At 35.7% G+C, this 21,640-nt stretch overlaps 1 protein-coding gene and 1 long non-coding RNA gene across 7 annotated transcripts in view; one reads left to right on the top strand and one right to left on the bottom strand.

Moving 5' to 3' along the window:
• LOC145678867 (uncharacterized) overlaps nt 1–2,647 on the bottom strand; it is a 541,133-nt gene extending 538,486 nt beyond the window's left edge. The window contains exon 1 of the long non-coding RNA XR_014130459.1: nt 2,558–2,647. This is a non-coding gene — a long non-coding RNA (uncharacterized LOC145678867). The remainder of the gene's footprint in view (nt 1–2,557) is intronic.
• The window catches only part of LOC145678864 (uncharacterized), a 544,231-nt gene that overhangs the window by 130,338 nt on the left and 392,253 nt on the right, over nt 1–21,640 (top strand). The window lies entirely within an intron of this gene.

The raw sequence follows: 21,640 nt of genomic DNA, 5'->3' as shown, positions 1-21,640 counted from the left end.
TGGGCTATTTTTGCAAAAGAAAACGGTTCATTATTATCTTTCCTGTATGAGAGAATAGTTCTTTTTCGATTTCACATATAGTTAAAGCTCAGTGATTGGTCGTCTTGGTAACCCAACATTTACCTTTAGATGTCTGTTAGCTCTCAAGAACACATATCTACTACTGACTATGAACCAAATTATTGGAAACAGGGCGTAGAACTGATGACAGAGACCATATTCTCTTCGACACCTTATTCTATCTGTAAAGAAAGTGGCGCAGTCGACTCTCCAAATCCAAGATTCGAGCCTACGTTTCAACAACTAGATTACTAACTAAAATACGGGACCTTAGCAATAGATACCCTTTTCTCCTTCCCTACTTTTAATATTTGTTTCATAGTATTGGCCTAGAAATATATATGTTTTGCTATGCTCCCTTATTCTACATATTGAAGTTACGACAAAAAATAGTGTTCAGTTCAAAATATTTGAAATATGGAAAACGAATTGGTTCCGAGTAGCAGTTGGCTACAATTTGAAGCTGAACTTTGTGTGAAATAAGTTATTTTGGTTTATCGTTAAAAAAAAAAAAAAAAAAGGCTTCATGGTGCGTAATCCCAAGTACCTGTTTCTTCAAGTCATTACGGATTCAAAACTTAATTTTAGAAAATAACTTGATATGGACACATTCGAAAACAGCTACCAGATTAAACAATCTGTAGGATATCAAAGTTAAAACTTTTTAAAAATATAATTGCTGTTACTTTTTCCTTACTTTGCTTTTCATTATCATACTTACTTGTGATGCATAGAAAATGTTTACCATTTCACTGTATGAAATAATAATAATAATAATAATAATAATAATAATAATAATAATAATAATAATAATAATAATAATAATAATAATAATGCTTTTCTTGGTTGCCGAAAGTGCAATACAAAACTTACAAATTACGCTGCAAATTATATATCGTATATATCGTAAATATATATCGTATACAAAAATCCTGAGGAAGAATAGAAACCCACCTCCATTGATAAAATTCTGTGTACGCCACTGTAAAGAAAGTACCGGGTTCAAGATGGACAATTGCTCTCTGATACTGTTTTGGTGGGCGAAGTGTCTACATTTCTTCATTTCAGAAAAAAAAAATCAGCAATTAGTTGTCAGTGGCGGATCCATCCCGGGGCCGGGGGCCTAGGCCCCTCCTCAGTTTTTGAGTAACAAAATCAAATTAAGCTATTATTTATATATTTTTGAAAGTTTATACTAAACTTCTATCATAGTCTGAGTTCTGGTTGGCCCCTCCAGTTTTTACATTCTACTTCCGCCACTGTTAGTTATTTGTAGTGTGATTTCAGATTTCCCTTTAGGGAAGATGATTAAATGTAGTACTCGAACTAGTGTCAAATGACATTGTACGCGAAAGTAAATATGGTGCAAGGGGAAATTTGATAACTCTGGGAAATGTGTTCCCACCTATCCAATTAGAATAACACTGATTGTCTGTCAATTGTACTTCACCGAGGTTTAGCGTGTCCTTTCAGCAATGAGGCTACGCATATATGAAACATGAAGTTAAGTTTAAGAGGCCTCATCCCGGCGAAATTAAAATACCACTAATTTTACAGTAGTTATGCGATATCTTCAAATAGATAAAATATAATTGAAATGTGGAACAAGAGCATCCTAGACAATATTATTTTGCGTGTGGTACCGTTATCACAAATCACCTAGTGGCTTTCCGTTTTCAGCCGTTTAGAAACGCGAAAATAAATGCCGATTTTCTAAATGGCTGGGAATCGAAAGCAGATAAGTGAGCCGTGATAACGGTATCTCATGTAAAATGATATTGTCTAGGGCGCTCTTGTTCCACATTTCGATTATCTTTTTATCTATTTGAAGATACCACATAATTACTGTAAAATTAGCGGTATTTTAATTTCGCCGAGATGAGGTCTCTTAAGGTGGAGGTGAACTACTGGCATTCCCTCAATACTCTTCTACTGGGAATTGAAGCTGAGACTATGTGCGCCAAAGGTGCGCGCGCTAACCTGTCAATCAAGATTTGTCAGAATGCGTAATTAAGTTTCCCCTGTGTTCTTCGTGAAAGAATGATTATCATGTGATAATAGTCTGTACACATAGTCATGAGTTGAGTTCCCGTTGGGGCTGCTTACGTAAGATACACCCAAAAGAGTATCACATCTTAGAATTTCAATTATAAAAATAATAAAAGTTTGCCTGCTTTCAGTTCGATGCGATCTTCATGAGCACCTATCGCACATTTAAGCTGTGATCTTATTGATACTATCAAATTTATCGATAGATAAAATTAGGGATACGCACGAGACAAGATTTGAGGCTGTCTCGTCTCGAAAATGTGCTGTAAAATCGATGTCTCAACTCGAAAAATGTATATTTCTCTATTGAAAGAGCTTTGTCTCGACTCGAATTTTGTCAGAAAAATTCTGTCTCGACTCTTCTCGTGCGCATCCCTAGATAAAACACATTCTGCGTACCCACTGTTCATCACCTTTGTTGCGAAACAAATAAAATGAAGTTACTTACCTTTCTCTGAAGAGGAACCAAGCTGTTTTCCGATCTATTCCAAGCTGAACCACCTCATAGCACAACTAAATATAAACTGGTGGATTTTTCTTGCATTTTTTTTTTTTAAAGAATTTTGGAAGTCAGTTTTTGGGGAGGGCGGATAAGGTTTCAAACCATAATAGTATAGCCTTGTTTGAATTATAAACAAACATACATATGGAAGAATATAACGTGACGTTGTGATTGTCACGGTCCAAACATTAGGACGAGACACATATAGTAACCATAAGGACAATAAAATGACCTTGCTTTTTTGGACGGATAGCGGGGTTAAAACAGCGCTTTTATTTTACAGAATAACGTAGAAAGAGCCTAGTGTTCTGTTTTTAGTTTTAAAAAAAGAATATAAACAAAAATTTTGTGTTAGTTTTATGGTGGTGACCAAATGGTACCAAACGGTCAAACAAGGATGTCATTCTTATTTTTATTAGATTCTTTGAAAAAAAAAGTACCGTGCCTTCAGGTAAACATAAAACATTTTGTGAAGGTTTTTTTTATTTTTTTCTGAATAAAAGGGAAAAAGAAAAAAAAAGTGTCCTCGAAAGTATGTCCATATTGAAAAAATATATATGGTCACAGCTTAATGTCTTGTTACATAAAAACCATGTCCCGTAGGCAGCGGTTTGGGGACAGATATATAAACTTGTAGGTAGGTATAGTGAGTGCAACTGGAGACCACGCTGAAAGAAAAGCCGATGATATAAACGGTAGTGCGCCGACCTGAAATAAAAACTTGGCCTGTTCTTTTGGCGTTTTACTCCCTCTTTCCCTTCCCAGTCGACCGGTCGCAACATTCCGTCTACACATTTTTTTCTTTCTTATATACCAAGATAGCCTTCAGTTTGCGATGTTCCCTGCATTGCTTGTAAAAGATAGCGCAAAGCATAGTATAGAAGTTCTATCGTTGTAAAAGAAAGGAAAAAAAAATAATACTTATTCTAGACACGTTGTTTTAATAATTTTTCATAGTGTCAACACTGACTGTGATCAAGTATGCGCCAAGACAGTTCTTAATAGATACAGAACAACTTCATGCATTTGTCTCTTCTATTATATTCGTTTTGACGACCATTGTGTGTGACTTTCTTTTTTTTTTTTTTCTTCTCAGAGAGTTAAGCCGAAAAAGAAATGACTGGAGATCAAATTGTATTAATAATTTAGTCTGTCATTTCGTTATTCAAAAGAAACCATCATCACAATTTTTATCATTTACAATAAGAAGCAAACAAAAACCCATGTAATTCTTGTTCTCAGGCTACTGTTCTCATTAATAGTGCTTTACACAACTTCATATACATTTTTTTTCCGTTCTCTTCTGGTTGGTTCAAGTAATATATATTAAAAAACGTAATTTTTGTTTCTTTTTTTTAACGATAGTTTGTCTGCATAACGCAATTTGACCTGTCAGTACCAAGTAAAAATAATGTTTTCTATTGCGAAAGTGGACAAACAAGTATATGTTAGTGCACCTGTGTTCGTACAGGTGTCACAACGAACAACGTTTGTGACCGAAAGAAGGGATCTATGCGATCTAAAGGCCAACTAAAAAATACTCAATGTTTCTCTGATGCGAGATTGGATAATTTAAGTTTATGTAGTGTGTTGATATAGCCCTACATGTAGGTTCGCCTGGTTTATTTAATTATTATTATTTATTTAGCTTTACAATTTATATTTATGCCAGTTTTTACCTTTTAGATCCGCCACTGTTCCTATAGCGGTTCGAGTTGGGCAAGTGTGACATCCTGATTTAAGTGTCGAGAATCAATTTCAATAAAAATATCGAAACTTGGTCGATATATCGAATATTGAATAATCGAAAGATATTGAAATATCGGAAAATATCAAAATATTTTAAAATCTCGATATATCAAAAACATTGAACAGCGTATTGAAATATATTAAAATAGCGGATACCAAAGTAGTGAAAAGTATAAACAATATCGAATATCAAAGGTATCAAAAGATCGAAAAATATTGGAATATCGGATAGATATTGAAACACCGAAGTATCGTAATATCAGAAAAACAACGAATAGTGCTTTTGATGTTGATATTTGAAGTATCGATTGTCGATCGATAATATTGAGTTTATAGCCTTAATTCGAGTCCCACTGAAGGTCATAGGTGTTTATGAAATTGTCGTTCGATATTTCTGTGTTTGTATTCCTTTTGATAGGATTACTCACATGACGAGACGAGACGAGGCAGGATTATCATGGCACATATGGAACAGAGCTCTTACAATGGAAACAGATACACCTTTCAAGATGAAACATCATTTTCACATCACATCTTCCAGACAAAACAGCCTTAACTATTGTCTTATAGGCAACCGTACCTGCCTAGTTTGAGCTAGATCAGTGGCGGCTCCGTAAGAAGCTATAAAACTTTAATTTTTATCGATGTGACTTTCCCCATGAGCTGCCAGTGGAAAAGTAAAAAAAAAAAAAAAAAAAAAAAGATTAATCTGGTAAAATCAGGAAAAGGTAGAATAACAGGAAAATCAAATTACTGAAGTACGAGAGATTTTCTACTGAATCCATGAATACGGTAGGGGTCTAATATATGTTAGGTGTATTGTATTTTCCTCAGATGGTATGAAGTGTTTTATTGCCAATTAGGCAACTCTAGGCGAGCACTTAGAAGCTTTGGTGGGTCCAAACTTTGAGGTCTATGTAGTATTAAACAGATATTATTCAGCATCCGAAAAGACGATAAGTAATTGTAAAATACTTCCACCTATATTCTCAGGGAAAAATGATAGAACTAGATTGTTTCCATGAAAGAAAGAGTACAGATGAAGTGTAAGATCAAAGTTTTATGTTAAATCAATTATTTCTCTGTTAAACAAGTAGAATTTTATTAAGAAAGTGCAGGTACAAATGTGTGTTGAGCTAGGAAGTTTTGGGTGTATATTGAGTTAGGAAGTTTTTTTTTGGGGGGGGGGTCCTAACAAGGCCAGCCCCAAAATTTAGGTTGGGGGCGGTAGAAGTAAGGGGGTCCGATTCAACCATATTATAGTCCATTACCATATTATAGTTCATTTGCAAGCCTACTGTGAAAATTTTACAGGGGGCCAGCAAAAATTTAGGTTGGTCCGGCCCCCTAGATCCCCCGTTGATACGGGCCTAGTCCTGACCCAGTGGACCCTTGTGGGTGAGTTGCTGCTTTTGGCCTTAGTGTAATAGTTTTAAGAAACAGTATTTTATCACTAATGACAGAATGGTAGTGTATATGTAGTTGGAAGTCCATTATCATTCAGAGCTTCGACGGTTGTAAATTATCAGTTATTTTAACCTTGTTATATGACAACGGAATCCAGTTTATGATTGTGAAGAATATACCTCAGTTTCCAGCTGCCTCACAAATAACCAATCATAATTGATGTGGTTACATCGAGTTCCCATTACGGTATTCCACAGTATCTGAAATGAGAAAGAAGAAGAGAAAAACAGTGAAATAAGCTTAACATATGTTGACAGTCATTAAGGAACTGTTATTACAGGATTGTCATAACAGCTCCCTTCTGATCGCCGGGTTCCCTTGTGCATCATTTCTTGCAACCAACCACACAAGCGTATCACCGTGGCTACGAAAGCACAGGAGCACATCCCTCTCCAAGCTGCTTCGTGTTGTCCTGACATCCCTTCACCAAAAACGTAAACCGTCTGTCTGTATGCCATCCCCCTCTGGGCTAATTTAGATGTGATTTATGCTTGGCATCTGTATACAACACTAAATTGCTTTTTAGACCAAAACCTCCCAACTCTTTTTATTTTAATTTATTTTTCATTTTTTATTTTTCAATGCCAGGACAATTTCATCGGTTCTACTTTTTTTGTTGTTGTTGTTTCAAGACAAATTCTTCTGGGTTGCATCTGAAAATAGAAAATTTAGTATTAAAAAGGTTTTCATCAGACAGAAACATAGAAAGTTGGACACTCTTGCTTTTATATATAATAAAAATTATCAAATTTACCTAAGTAATAATTGAATTTAGCTGTTTTACATAATATCACATTCGATTAAATTGAGCATGGCAAAGTTAGAAAGATTGCCAACTTAAGAGGCCTAATCACTGCGAAATTAAAATACCGCTGATTTTACAGTAATTATGTGATATCTTCAAATAGATAAAAGATAATAGAAATGTGGAACAAGAATGCGCTAGACAATATTATTTTGCATGAGCTACCGTTATCACGAGTCACCTAGTAGCTTTCCGTTTGCAGTCATTTAGAAACACGAAAATAAATGCCGATTTTCTAAATGGCTCGAAATCAAAAGCAGATGTAATTACTGTAAAATTAGTGGTATTTTAACTTCGCCGTAATGGGCCTTTTAACATGGGCTGCTTACAATGTAATAAGTTGGTTTCACTTAGTTTCATAAAAGATAAATGTCCAACTACATACACAGAGAAAAATCCGTTCTCCGGACAGCGGTATATTGTACAAATATACGGTATCCTCTTGCTTACTATACAAAGCAGTACGGAGCATACGTTACCCTTGTGCTACATAGTCACTGTCCTTAGATGTTACATCATGCCGTTGCAGGATGTCTGACATGTAACAGTTTTCCTTATATCACATACATATACTTATATTACCTTAGTCAGCTATATGTTATATACGTTCATTTGTATTTGAGATCCTGACCGCCTACATTGTTTCATACAGAAAGTACGTATAGATGGAACACTTATACAGAAAGTATTATAAAACATGCGTTTTCAGTTATACGTTTGCTGTACGTTGAGTCCAAAAACTACAGGAATTACGCATGTAGAAGGTTTAACCTACCTTTTTAAGTACGCTACCTACAATTTTTTTCTCAGTGTAGTTCCACAGAAATGTAATTAAATCTATCAGATGATGAAATTAAAGAGATGGCCTACTTTATATGTCTTACTTACAATGGAATAAGTTGGTCACACTTCATTTCACAGAGAATGTCCAATTTATGCATATGGCCAACTTTATGGAATTCAATAGAATGTGAACACCCTTGTGGCTATATGGTTATCGTACGGACTTTGGGCGCGGGAAATCCGAGTTCGACACCCGCTGGGAGCTCATGTGGTTGGGATCAAACTGTAGGTCCATGTCTTATATACCCTTGATGGTGAACAGAACCTAAATTCCAAATTAACCAACTAATAACAGAATGTGACTAATTGTATATTGTTTTCTACACAAATGCAATTAAATTAAGCATGTAGGTATTGAGGTGGACAACTTAATAGAAGTTACTTAAAATATAGTAAGATGGCCACTCTTGATTTCATAGGAAATGCTCAACTTAAAGAGAATAATGATGCAAAAAAGCTATTATTAGATAGTTATACAAATATGCAATTAAATTGATCAGGTGCTCTAATTAAAGAGATGGCAATTTAATAGTTCTACTTACAACCTTATAAGTTGGCCATACTTTGTTGTATAGAAATTGTCCAACTTACAGAAGTGGTCAATAATAATAATAATAATAATAATAATAATAATAACATTGATTTTTGTGCCATGAACAGCTTAACTACAAAAATATAGCACCTTATCAGACAAAAATAAACACATATTGCATACAATGTTACTTATCTACTAAAACAACAACAACAAAGAATAATAATAAAATAGTATAATAAAATTTGTGTCCATAAATTTCATATGAGTCCACTGTTCTAACGGTAAATTACCAAGTGACATGGATGTGCAGATATCACGAACAGAGCATATTGTATCGTAAGTGTCACGATTTGTACAAGTCTAGTGGTATAATAACCAAACCATTAACACCAAAACCATAACTACACTTTAATTGGTCAAGTGGTTGGCGATAGCGCCTTTCATGCATGTGGTCCCAGGTTGAATTGGTACTGTTAAATTCTTGAACGTATTACAGTGGTTCGGATTCCAATACACCACTGTACGTCTCATGTAATCTCGGTGTTCAAAGGAAGATATAAGCTGTAACAAATAACAAAATATATTGTGATAACTGACAATTGTGTTTGCCAGATTTTCACCGTAAAACGTTTTACAATAAACAAGGAAATTACTTAACAGTTAGAAATATTTATATTTAAATACGGTACAACAATGTAACATTATTACTATTGTTGATTAAGGCACTATAGATTATATTTACACATTTTAGTGTGTATTTCTGTTCCTTGATTTAGATACAATTGTCAACTCAATATACATGTGAAAATAAAATACTCAACTTCATTTGTTGCACAAATTTATAATTATGGGCACATGGGTATTCCTTTTTCATATATATTAACCATTTTAAGATATGTTTTTTTTTTTCGGTGTTTTTGTTGACTTTCAGTATCCCTAATTATCGTAGGATTATGGTTCTTACTTCGCATTTGTTCAGAATAGAGTAGGCTTTCAGACAGTATCACTCACATGTCCCTATCATGTCCCTGATGGGATTTTTTTTAAAGGGAAATTGGAATTTTTTGACAAAAAAACCTTCAAAGTTTGGGGCCACCAGAGCCCCTTCCCCCCTGGGTCTGCGCACAAACCTGAAAAAAATCGTGATTGTGACAAATTAGAATTTCCTGTCTTCAATAGTAAGGGTGGGAAAAATTTTTATCCATGTTGGGAGATCATCAAAAAACGCCCAAAATTTACCTAAAATGCACCCTACAAAATTTAAAAATTTCCTGACACGTTCCTAATTATCTAAGGGCGGGAAAAGTATTTTCCCATGAGGAAAAAGCGCTTCAAATTACAGTAGTAACAAAAAGGATATTAAGTAAAAAATCCCTGACACGTCCCTAATTATCGTATAATGATGATTCATACGTCGCTTTATTCAGAATCAAGTAGGCTTTCAGAAAGTACCAGTCAGATGTCCCTATCATGTACCCAAACGGAGCAATAATCGCGAAAGTGGGATTTTTGGTCAAGAAATATCCCTTTTTTTTATCCCTTTAGCCCCTCTGAACCCCCCTTATGTGTTGACGAAGAGATCCGAAAAGAATCAGATAAAAACTAAAGGGTGCACTGATTGTTTGTGCAAAACTTCAGAAATCTAGGGTTAAAGAGAAGCTCAACAAAAAATGTTGAAGTTAGACCTCACTAAAAAAAAGTGGAATTTGTAAAGTGATGACGTCATACCCCCCTATGTTCCGACGCTCGGAAGCGTATAGACCCTTCCAAGGCTTTCTTCAGTGCCGCCTCTCTTGTAAAATAATTAAAAAAAAAAAAAAAAAACCGGAACTATATAGCTTTCTTAGTTCTCTTTTAATCGAATTTTGAAGACACTATCATTTCCTAGTAAAAACTACGTTATATCTCAAAAAGGGTTAAAGGCATATGGGTTTTCCTCAGAGTACTCCCATTTCTTCGCACATTCTCATTCCACTAATTCTTCCATCATCATTCGCTTGCATTAATCATCTGTCTTCCTTAGTCCAAAGGACGTAATCGTAGGACGTTAAACTGAAATATTTCATTTTCGTTTCATATAAAGGCTCGTGGCCAACTTACTGGATTATTATTGAACGAGTATGTGATAACTCAGTCAAGTTATACAAGTTTGCCATTTCCCTGATTCAGATAACTGTTTTGTTTTGCTGGGTATTTATCAAATTATGCATATATAGGTTGACATTGAAAAATCCGGCAATCTCCAGACCTTAGGAACAGGCCCGTAGCCAGCCCAAAAATGTACGGGGGGCGGCTGAAGTTAGGGGGGCGATCCAACCATATGATAGTTCATCACCATATTATAGTTCTTTTGCAAGCCTACTGTAAAACTTTTAGGGGGCCAGCAAAAATTTGGGGGGACCCGGCCCCCCTAGACCCCCCTCTGGACACGGGCCTGCTGAGAAGTGCCGAATTTATGATGGTTATATTTGCTGTATAATATTAAAGAGAAAATGATACATTCCTTAGATGAAAAGCAAATGAAATTTTAATACTCATCAACTAAATCTGTTTGCTGAACTCATAATGGGGCTTTACGGCATGACAAGAAAATGAAATGAAATGAAATTTTTGAGTTTTACGTCCCACGGTTATGCCGGTTAGGCTAAAAGAGACGGTGATGATGAGAGATGAATGAAATGGTGGAATGAAGAAAGTGGGAGGAAACGGGAGAACCCCAAGAAAACCCTTCGCACACATTAACATCACAAGAAATGAGCAGGAATTTCCCTTAGGAAGTCCCAACAACTGATTTCTCAACCACAGCGCCACGCAGTGGTCGAAATAGCAAAAAAGCTGGACAAGACCTCAAGAATGAAGTCTATCACTGGAACGAATGTCTATAGCTTTTGGCAGGGGAATGTCCACTCTATATAGAACAGATCTGTTTTTCATCCTGGCTTCACTCATTCATGAGAAAACACCTATCGAAAGTGGATAATTGGCCGGCCTTGTAAAAATGCTTTTCGTGTATGGTAGTATGACGGAATTGTTACTCTTAAGTATGTTGATAGTTATGAAATGCTATTGCTATTGTTGATCAGAACAATAACAGTCCTTTTAAGGCCAATAGCAGGCCTCTGAGGCACTTCGTATGCACATTGAGGGCATTTTTACAACACTATGTTCAAAATCAATACTTTGCTATATATTTGTAGACTTTTAAATTTTCCTAGCAAGTCCAAGATTTCACTTTCATTTTAATATTTTCTGTGGTCATTCCATTACTGATATTTGTTAGAATTAGCTGGTTCTACCTGCTACCTGGCAAACGAAGCGAGCTTCGATGAGTCTGGGCGCGCGCACTATGCTCACAGAGACTGACTGCTAGTCCCGTTGTGTCGTGTCATCTTGCCACCTAGACAAGTATTCGCTCATTTACTATACCCATAGCTCCTCTCCTAGAGATGCTAAGTGAGAAAGCTTAGAAGTCTCGAAACAGATTTCCGCATTTATCGCGAGAAATGGTGCCGGAAAAACTCTAGGAAAAATATAAATCTAGACTTCCTACACATTTGTTTGTCATCGTCTGATCCGATAATTTCGTCGTTCAGACCCAGTATGCGCCAAATCATAACAATATGCCGAACGAAATGTTACAACTTTCAAATAGCCATCGCCGATCTCATGTTTGGAAAGTGATAAATTTCACAATCGAATTTTGTGATTTTTATTGTACTTCATTGGACAATTCTCACTGTTTTGTTTTCAAATATGCATGTGGCGAGAAAGATTTGTTTCTGTAAGCATTTCTTACACGGACTGACTTTTGGTTAAATTCATTATTCATATTTATATGTAATTTTTCGTTACTGACCAAAAATTTATTTAGTTTTGTTTATAATGAGATCTCTGTAAATATTTTTAAAACGGACTGACTTTTGGTTAAATTCATTATTCATGTTTATATGTAATTTTTCGTTACTGACCAAAAATTTATTTATTTTTGTTTATAATGAGATCTCTGTAAATATTTTTTAAACGGACTGACTTTTGGTTAAATTCATTATTCATGTTTATATGTAATTTTTCGTTACTGACCAAAAATTTATTTATTTTTGTTTATAATGGGATTTTTACTCTGCAATCTTAATAAGAATAACATTACCACAAGTTCTAAAATTTTATTTTATAAGGACCCAAGTTAGTATTTGTAAATCTAATTTTGAAACTGTCGACTTTCTTTTTCGCCACCTACATAGGCAACCCGCATCACTGATTGTAAATTATTATTCATACTACAGCAGAACAATGGAAATTAGCCTAATATGCCTTCAAAAAATACCATATAGACAAAAAACGCGCTTTCAATAAGTCCACAAATAGTTTTGCCTCATTTTCTCCTCATTCCGACCACTGTGCGCGATCAAGACATGAACGGCGTTTCGAGAAAACAGTGGTGCGTCAACGCGGTAATTTTGAAACTGCGCTTAGAAATCCATGTCAGAAATCTGAAGGAACCCTACTACTGATTGACTGTGTGTTTACCTGTATATACAGTTAATATTAGTTAGTGCTATTTACTACAGTAATATTGCTTCCATTGTTTATTATAAAGTTGCTGATACACAAGACGAGATAGAATTCTCGTGACAAGATAGAGACAGTCTTAACTTTTGTCTGGAGGCAGGGGGGGGGTTAAAGTGAGGAGGAACGTGGAGTGACGCCGTTCCTCCACTTTCAAAAAAATATATATGGCGTCCCTACACTTACTTAAAAAGTTACAATAGGCAAAGATAGGCACTAGGGACGGCGTGACGTCATCCATCCCCATACCTCTTCAGATCCACTTTTACCCCAGCTTGGAGGTAGTCTATTTGTGTATGAGTTTATAGTAGGCAAATATTTTCGCCTATAGTGTAGTTTATAGAAGGCAGCGTAGGTAAGCAAGGAGGCGAATAGAGTATGTACACTAGAATGAAAAATAAAACTGTGTAGACTGCGAGGTGCAAGAAGCACGAAGCACACTATTAAAGGCAGAAAGAATCAACGCAAACATTCTTGCGTGCATTAAGAAGAAACAATGGTAAGGAGTAAAAATTTCCCTCAAAGAGGACGAAATTAACTTATTAAGTGAAGTTTAATGATCCTTTTTAGCACCGAGGATGTATGAGACGGGTCTATACCTTAGATATCCGAATCACTACCCCGGTTTGTACTCGAGCAAACAAAACCATTCGGAATGGAACTCAGAATCACATGCCAAAGAAGCTCATCCATTAACCATGTTGCTGTCTTATGTTTCACTGCACGTTATAAGTTAACAATACAGTTTACCTTCGGTAATTATATATACATACTAGAACAATTATTTTTTTTTAAGCGTAAGTGGTTTCATGATATTATCTTATAATATTTGCGATTATATGTCGTATTTCACCAAGCTATCAGTTTACTGTATATTTCCACAGTTTTTGCATCGTAAACACTTAAATTCACGACTTTTAAAGTTATATCACACCTTGAGGCGTCTTCAAGCTTCGTTTTCGTTTTTGCAGAAAGGTTTTCGTTGTTAATTATGATTACTGGAGGATTTTTTTGTTCTTAATTTTACCGGTACAAATTATGTCTGTGCGGTTCCGGTACGATTAAAATCAGTCGCTGTATACAGTGGATTGTTGTCAGCACGTAATATACAGAATTTTAACATAAGAGAGAGAGAGAGAGAGAGTAGATTCCCTTTCTTACCTTCTATTAGCCGGCAGTCTGTCCTTTTTTTCTCCCCACCACCAAAACTGTTATTTCCACATACACACACAGACACTCAAATCTAAATCTAGTATTTTTCATGCTGCACGAACCAAATAACTTACATGCGTTCCGAATTCAGTGTTACCAGCTCCGTGTACATTTTTGCTTCCGATTCTTTATCGCGGACATTTTTGCCTTCTTTAAATGTAGGGGGAAAATTATTTCATTCTTTGGTGTCCATGAGTCTGGTCGTTTTGTGAGATCTGCACCGAAAATAAATTGCAGGGACAATGATGTAGTCAATATTGCGTATTTGTGTATCTGAGTGTTCTGTCCGAAAGCAGGGCCTAGCCTACTTAACCCAAGCGTAGTTAAGCGGAGCCTACACGGATAGGGAGGCCATTTATTTTCCTATTTGCCTGAAAAGGAAAAAAATTACGACTGGACCCAGAATTTTTCCCAGACACGAAAAGTCCAACACAACTTCAGTTGCGAATACATGCATACCGTGATATATTTTGCCACATGGGCCCCGATCCTGGGAGACCGAGCCTTTCTCCAGTTTGCTTGGGTCCTCCAGAATCTAGATATCTTTGATTAAATTTTTGCTTCGTAATACGACAATGGAATACACATACCTGAGCGCTTCTCTCAGTAAACTTATATAGAAATCGGCGCCTCAGCGTACACATACTTCACGATGGAAATTTAACATTTAATAATCATATAAACCACATGATTGACCAGGCGTACAGAAACCTTGGATTCATTATTAAGATTAGTAAAGAGTTTACGAGTATTACCGCTATCCAAAAGCTATAGACTATGAGCACTACGTTCATACCAACTTGAATACGCAGCCACTATACGGAACCCTCTCACACAAAAAAAAGCATAAATGATATAGAAAGAGTTCTGAATAAATATTTAAGGTACTTGGCATATAGGGAGACACAAATATATCCGAAAACATACAATAGTCAGTCTTTAAATTGAAAGTTCAATACGTAAGTCAAGAACAGCGAAGAATAATGCAAGATGTGTTGCTTCTATGTAAGTTATTTAATAATAAAATCGACTGCGCAAATTTACTGCAAGAATTTAAAACACACTCCTACAAATGTAACTCGTCTTGAAATTTTCAATTTCTTTTACTGTGACAGATAACACATGAATGCAAACAAGATGTCACCGGTATGGAGACTGAGTACAACCTACAAAAAGTTAACGAAATACAGAATGGATTTGGATATTAATAATATTAACATCATTATATTCAAAACAGATCTTTGAAATGTAATAAGAAATAATTGTAGATGAAGGAACATTAATGATATTGAAACCGCATTATAACTATATGTGTATTATAATATGAATGTATGAACATGTTATAATTGGTTAATTCATGTAACGGACACTGTAGTTGGGTTACGTAGCCTGTTGTGTCTAGAAATACACAAATAAAATGTAAAAGAGCCATTATTGACTTACATTGAATAACTTTGTTAGTTACAGTAAATATACTATAGATAGTGCATGAACGAGCAAATTTTGACATATTTCAAAGAACTGAACCTCTCTTCAAAAATCCAGTGATGGGTAATTGTCCCTCTTGTCCTACCCAGTGGACAGCTATGAATAGAAAAACATGTTGAGAATTATTATTAGACTAACACGTATGCGAGAACTGTATAATTTGATTCCATTACTCAGGTTGTCACTAATATACACATGCCAATTATTATTACGCATTCTGACTTCCTATGATGTCAAGAAGTCAGAACCTTCGCAGATGAATAGATTATTTTACGCCAATTTGACTGCTTCATGTCAGTGACAGCTTGATATTCCAATAAATATATAAAATAATAAGAAATTAATAATAATAATAGTGATAATAATAAACGATAGGGTGCAATCTTTACACTACAACAGAGTATTTGATATGTGTTAACACCATTTATGATGTTTCATATGGCGGAAACGGGACCCTCGAGAAAACTACGGGCATGATGTTGTCCACCACAAACTTACTTGGCCGAAGATCGAACCAAGGACTCCAAGCACCAAATTGGAGGCTAAAAGAAATAAAAAACAATTGCTAAGTTCAAGTTCGTGAGATTTAAAACAAAGAACTTCCCTTTTTTTGTCTATTGATTTGTTTTCCTTCTGATAAAGTGTGAATTTAATTATATTATGATAGGGTAATAATCCACTATTCAAGTTTTTATGCATATTGGCACAAACGACTTTTATAGTGATTGCAATGAGTCGTGACACGTAATCTAGCTCTATCAATTTCAGTATCCAATAAAACACGAGGGCATATCCAGATCGTCACCCCTGATCCATGAAATTCTGCCAGTGTCATCTCTCGCGCTATACAGAGTACATCTCCTGAGGGTACAGTGTTACGTTTAATTCGAATAATTATCAGTGTTCGAGTTATAATTCTTTAAGTTTTTTTTTTTTCTGTCGTCCGTTCGCAATGTCTTCTAATTTTGGCAACATTGTTAGTGCACTGTTGCTGTTTTACTTTTCCTCAAGTGGGCATTCCACAAATCGTACAGAATTTTCATGCTGCATCACATGTGAGGCCGAACAGTTATATGATTGGTGTAGAGACCAGGCTTCACGAGTCCTCGCAGTCACTATAAACGATTAGATGTTTTATGTTTTTGAGATCAGTGTAGATTTGTGAAGTAATTATTTTCGAGTGTAACCTCCACAATTTTGTCATTCAAGCTAAAAAGAGACGATGAGAACTTACTGGCTACTTTGAAGTTTAAAGACTTTTTTTTTAAGCACTGAGGTTATGTGAGACATGGACGTAAAGTTTAACATGGGATAGTCACATGTACTCCCATCATGAATCAAACACAGGTCTTCCGAACTGAAAACACGTATACTGACAATATAGCTACAAAGGAGCTCGATAAGAAAATACATGATTGAACGAATGGTGAATTAATTGATAGTGCTTGCCATGATGAATGGGACTCCTATGTGAAGGAAGCAGTTCATGAGATAATAATTGAACGCCTTAAGAGACCCCATCACGGCGAAATTAAAATACAGCTTATTTTAAAGTATTTATGTAATATCTTCAAATAGATAAAAGATAATCGAAATGTGGAACAAGAGCGGCCTAGACAATATTATTTTACATGAGATACCATTATCACGACTCATTTATCTGCTTTCGATTTCCAGTCATTTAGAAAATCGGCATTTATTTTCGTGTTTCTAAATGGCTGCAAACGTAAAGCTACTAGGTGACTCATGATAACGGTACCTCATGCAAAATAATATTGTCAAGGGTGCTTTTGTTCCACATTTCGATTATCTTTTGTCTATTTGAAGATATCACATAATTTACTGTAAATTTAGCGGTATTTTAATTTCTCAGTGATTAAGTCTCTTAAATTGCTCGAACGTGCCGACCACAAAATAGTTAGTGAATTGTGTACTCTTTTAAAATCTTGATAATATGTCAAGTATATATAAATATAAACCATAGAAGTAGCAGTAGTTGAATTTAGAATAAATTACTATCAATATACTCTTAAGCATATACTTGTCTTAGGTATAAGCTGTTATAATATAACAGAGCTTATTTTTAACTTTCTAAAGTTGGTATGATTTTGGTATCTTAATTTAGTACCGGTACGTCATACTGGTTCACGTCGGCTTGCTAGGAACTAGTGTTGCTGACGAGACGAGAAAGAAACCATTATTTTTCGTCTCGTCTCGATTCTCGTAGAACTTTTCTCATCTCTTTTCGATAATTTGTAAGAGGAAGACAGTGGCTTAGTGGTTGAGCGCTTACCTCTGGTGCATGTAGTCTCTGGTTCGGTCCTCGCCCAAGTAAATTTGTGGCGAACACATCGTGGGTTTTTCAGAATACTCCCGTTTTCTCCCACTTTTGCATTCCAGCAATTCGTCCATCATCATTCACTTGCCTTAATCACACACCATGGGACATAATCATTAGCATAAAGGACATAATCATGGGGCGTTAGACTAAGAGATTTCATGTTGGAAATTTCTAATTTCGGTTTGTAAATTTATCTACAAAATTTATGCTGATTTTTTCTTAAGAGTCTTCATCTCGGCGAAATTAAAATACCGCTAATTTTACAGTAATTATATGATATCTTCAAATAGATAAAAGATAATCGAAATGTGCCCTAGACAATATTATTTTACATGAGATACCGTTATCACGACTCACTTATCTGCTTTCGATTTCGAACCATTTTGAAAATGGGCATTTATTTTCGTGTTTCTAAACAGCTGAAAACGGAAAGCCACTAGGTGACTTGTGATAACGGTAGCTCACGCAAAATAATGTGTAGGGCGCTCTTGTTCCATATTTCAATTATCTTTTTATCTATTTGAAGATATCACATAATTACTGTAAAATTAGCGATATTTTAATTTCGTCGGGATGAAGACTCTTAATTTCATATAGAAGTTATCAGTCTTTTCTTGCCCCTAGAGGTCCATGAAAGATATGGCGTAACAACATTTGAACAATATTTATTATTGGACTCAGGGACGTACGCAAGAATTTATTTCGGGAGGGGTACAAATACAATTTGAGGCTAAATTATATGAACATTTCTAAAATTGCCCTTAAAAATAGACTACATTTACAAAAAAAAAAAAAAAAAAAAAAAAAAAGTCGGGATTTCGGGGAGAGGGGGCGGACCCGCAGGACCCACTCCCTGCGTACGCCCCTGATTGAAGTATATTGTGTAATGACTTGCATATATTTAAACATTTGATAAATGCCCTATATTATGTGAATATAATCACTTCGTCAATTTATAGTTTTTATGCTATGAATAACGTAACAGTAAAGCAGTTTTATTTGAAATTTGATTCTTTGATGCACCAGTATTGCTCAGGAGATTTGTGAAATATATCGTATCGTATCGCTTCTCGTTGCATTATTTATATTAATACAGGGTGTATCAAAAAGAACTTTACCACTCTGAAAATTCATATTTATTTATTTATTTAGCTTATAGACATAGTTTTCGTGTCATTTTGTAGCAAAATATATCTTTTACTTTTTTTTTTTTTTTTTAACCTTATACCTAAAGAGGTTCAATATGACTTCCATTGGCGATGCGGAACACATCTAATCTAAAGTCGATTTCTTGCTAAACCCACCGAATCATGTCAGTTGTGACTTGTTCAATTGTGAGATAGATCCTAGCTCTGAGCTCTCGTAGAAAAGCCGATAAGGATAGAACAAAACACGGTATGCTTGCTGAACTCCCAAAAGAAGAAATCAAGAGCTATCAGATCCAGTGAATGTGTGGAGAAGAAAGCTTAGTCTCACTTGCTCTACAACGTTTTCAGACGTTACGGGGTCGATTTGAAGATTTGTTGTGTTTTACCGAACATCCAGTTTCGATAAAACACTTGTGGCACTAATAAATAGTAATAGAACCACGGTGGCTCAGTGGTAGAGCGTTCACTTCTGGTGGTTGGGGTCCTGAGTTCGATCCCAGCTCCCGCCAAGTGAACTTTGTGATGGACAAACACCGTGTGCGTGGGTTTCCTCGAGGTTCTCCCGTTTCCTCCCACTATCTTCCTTCCACCATTTCATTCATTACTCATCATCACCGTCTCCTTTAGCCTAGCTGGCATAATCGTGGGACGTAAAACTCAAAGATTTCATTTCTTTCTTTTTTCTTTTCCTTTCTTTTTTCAATAAATAGTAGGCATACTGGGAGGATCTTTACCATGTTTTGCACGAAAATCAAGTTGCACAGTTGTCGCAGACTTGAATTCTTCAAACCAAAATACACAGGTAGCACACTCGGGACCAGTAAAGCCAGCCATCTTTGCTGCAACTGCCGCGTTGTGAAGTCTTTTTGATACACTCTGTATATTATTTTGTTTACTCATGGGAAGCGTCCCTTTCAGATCTTCCATGAACGACACGTACCTGCAAACTCGCTCTAATTTGTTGTTTGTTGTCTCTCCTACCACCTTTGCTGCCGAGGTTCTTAATATGGTGCTAATATAATACTTACATGGTACTGATATAATGTTGTGCTAGACAAACATCATATTTATAAGTTTTTTTTAAAGTTTCTTCCCATTTATCTTCCTTTTTACTTTGACACAATTTTTTATAAAACTATTTTCCTTATCGTTCTTTGAAATTAATCTTCGTCTATTTGTGTCTTTACCACGTAGCATAAGACCAAGATTTTATGGAAGCACTAAATACCAAAGACAAATTATTATTAATTATGAATATTTTTCGTAGAAAATAAAGAAATTAGAATGTTACGCTGTGTTGGTATACCTCTCTCCCTCAGTATAACTATATATATATACACACATAGAGTGCCTTTTCTTTGTCGGGCGGTTCTTTGATGAAGTGAAGTTTATCGGAAACTTTTGTTACGTCTGGCAATCTTGCGTGCCGACTGCGCTTATGCTTTTTGGAAATTCAGTTTTCTCTCTCTCTCTTTCTCTCTCTGTATGTAATTACGGTGGAACACGCCAAGCGGAAATAGGGCGGCGAGGTGCGGTGGGAGGAAGGGAACGAACGCTGGTATACACTATACATAGGAGCAGAGAGAATGGTGCCTCCGTGCCATTTACATCGAAGTTCGAACTTATGAAGGGTAGTTTGGTGTTTGTATCTGTAGGATGGGCGGGGGCGAGGGGTTCCTGTGTGTAGTTCGATTTCTGGAGGAGGGAGTGGGGTAAAAGAAAAAACAGGGGCTCGCGAACTGCCCAGGGTAGGGTGACTGCTATAGAAGAGCGAGGGGCGAAATACCGGATGGGCGTCATGGTGACGTATCCTGAATGAAATATGGCTGCCCTTTCTTTTTCCTTTTCTTCTTCTTCTATTTCGTTCTTTCGTGTTTGTAATTTCTTTCTTCTGTGCTGTTTTCATGTATATCACATTCTTATTTCGTTAATTAGGGTTAAGATACAGATTAAGTGTGGATTTCGTACAGGAAAATATAATTCAAAACATCTTACAATTATGACATTATATGTATTTCATCTTTCTATAGTTTTCCCTTTTATTATTACTACTATTATTATATAGAATTAAAGAGAAAAGAATCATATAATTAATGAATAACGCGAACAAGTAATTTGTTGCCAACATCTTTAATGTAATTGCTTTAACTCTTTTTTAAAGTGCTTAATTATCTCTGTCCAATTAATCAAAAGAGTTAACTTTGTTTCGTCAGACGTTCCTGTGACAAGCGTGTGTGAACTGCAGATAGATGTTTTCAGTTGAAAGGAGGCGGAGGAGGAATATGATGTCTTCGATCAGACAGCTTTATATGATCGTAAACACGTCTGTAGATACGGTAATTGTTAACCATAATATCGGTAGAAGGAATTCCACTAATTAAGGTATTGTTATTACTTTCGTCTTTATAAAAGAGTAGAGTAGGTCAGTTTTCTTTGTGATTGTAGTAGAAAAGAAAATCTCACGATTTTGTGCAATTTGTCTCCATGTGCAGTGTTGCCCCCATGAGACGAGAAAGAAGGTGTTCTCTCGCCTGCAAATTTTGTAGATGTATCATCTGATCTAGACTGTCGAAGAATTTTTTTCTCTGCTCGTTTCGTAAAATGTTGTACAGCCAGCGACAAAAGTTCTTGCCTAATCACGGTGAAATTAAAATACCGCAAATTTTACAGTAATTATGTGATATCTTCAAACAGATAAAAGTTAATCGAAAAGTGGAACAAGAGCTCCCTAGACAAAATTATTTTACATGAGATACCGTTATCACGACTCACTTGCCTATCTGCTGTCGATTTCCAGCCATTTAGAAATTCGGCACTTATTTTCGCGTTTCTAAATGGCTGCAAACGGAAAGCTACTAGGTGACTCTTGATAACG

This window comes from Thermobia domestica, chromosome 2, assembly GCF_964235325.1.
Source record: "Thermobia domestica chromosome 2, izTheDome1.hap1.1, whole genome shotgun sequence".
NCBI lineage: Eukaryota > Metazoa > Arthropoda > Insecta > Zygentoma > Lepismatidae > Thermobia > Thermobia domestica.
The sequence above is the reverse complement of the archived record's forward strand: the minus strand, read 5'-3'. Positions and strand labels throughout refer to the sequence as shown.